Genomic DNA, 1,301 nt, shown 5'->3' on the forward strand with positions numbered 1-1,301 from the left:
GTGGTTATTTTTGTTTAAAATCTCTACTTTTTCGGTGTAAAGAAGAATAAAGGAAAAATATAAGCTTAAATTTACTATTGATTTCAAAATTTTTTCTCAGTATTACTTTTATTGGAATTTTGAATTGTATACACTTTTTATTTTATAACAAATCAATAATTGAACAAAAAAAGAAGAAAAAAAATTTTTTTAGTAATAAATAAAACGGACCTATAATAAACAAACGTAAATTAAAAAAATCACAAAGATCATAATCTGCATTTATGAACTTATATCCTTGAAACGGTTCCATTTTTTGTGATTCCTTCATATTTATTTATATATCCAGTCTCTATCCATATCAGTAAACGTCATTGAAAGAAATCACAGATTGATCCAAACTGTGACTAAAAGATTTTTTTTCTTCAATTTCTTGCATAATCATATATCCTTTGCATACGCCAATTTAAAGATATGTAACCCTACTAAACAGAATTTGAACCTAATTTTTCAGTTATAGTATAATAATATGACCAGGTTTAGAATTTCAATCCGGAAAACTAAATATTTCAATCAAACTTCATATTTCGTGATTTAATTTAAACATTGGTTTCTCTAATGAAAATCATATACTTTAGTTTTTAAAAAAATCACTTTTTAATAAGAAAGTATTCTCAGAATAAAACAATTTTCTGCTCATAATGTTAAAAAAAAAACAAAAAACTATTAATTAAGACTCCTATATTTATGTTTAAATTCTGTGTATTTTTGTATAAAATTTTTAATTTCCTTTTTTTATATACTATTCACATTTTTTGGAAGCTCACTAGAGTAAGAGCATAATCGTAGTCATCTTCTAACAACTTGCACGCATTTTCTTTCACAAAATATTTTTCAAATCTGATTAATTGAAATATATTCAGCAATAACGAAATTCAAACTAGTATTAAAAGTCTAAAGTTAAGATTATCAAAAAATTTCTTATTAGCTCTTGAGAAATTTTTAAAAATAGAAATGATTTTAAAGTGGTAACTAATTTGATACGAAATAACGCATTAAAGAAAATCTTTTGTTCAAACTACTATTCATAAATTGCTGGTAAGAGCTTTATAAAAACGGGTTTAAAATCCTTCGATTCTGAAATCAAATTTTTTTTTCATTAAATAGAACGATTTTATGATGGCTGATTGATTCAATATAATTATATACTCAGTAAACACGAACTGTATTGATTCTGATATCCCTATTAAAATTTAAAGTTTATAAGTTAGTAAAGTAATTACGTATTCTGAAATAAGAATAGAAATCAGATTGGGAAGCTG

The sequence above is a fragment of the Parasteatoda tepidariorum genome, chromosome 10, assembly GCF_982258835.1.
Source record: "Parasteatoda tepidariorum strain Cologne lab strain chromosome 10, Ptep-v5.0, whole genome shotgun sequence".
Lineage (NCBI taxonomy): Eukaryota > Metazoa > Arthropoda > Arachnida > Araneae > Theridiidae > Parasteatoda > Parasteatoda tepidariorum.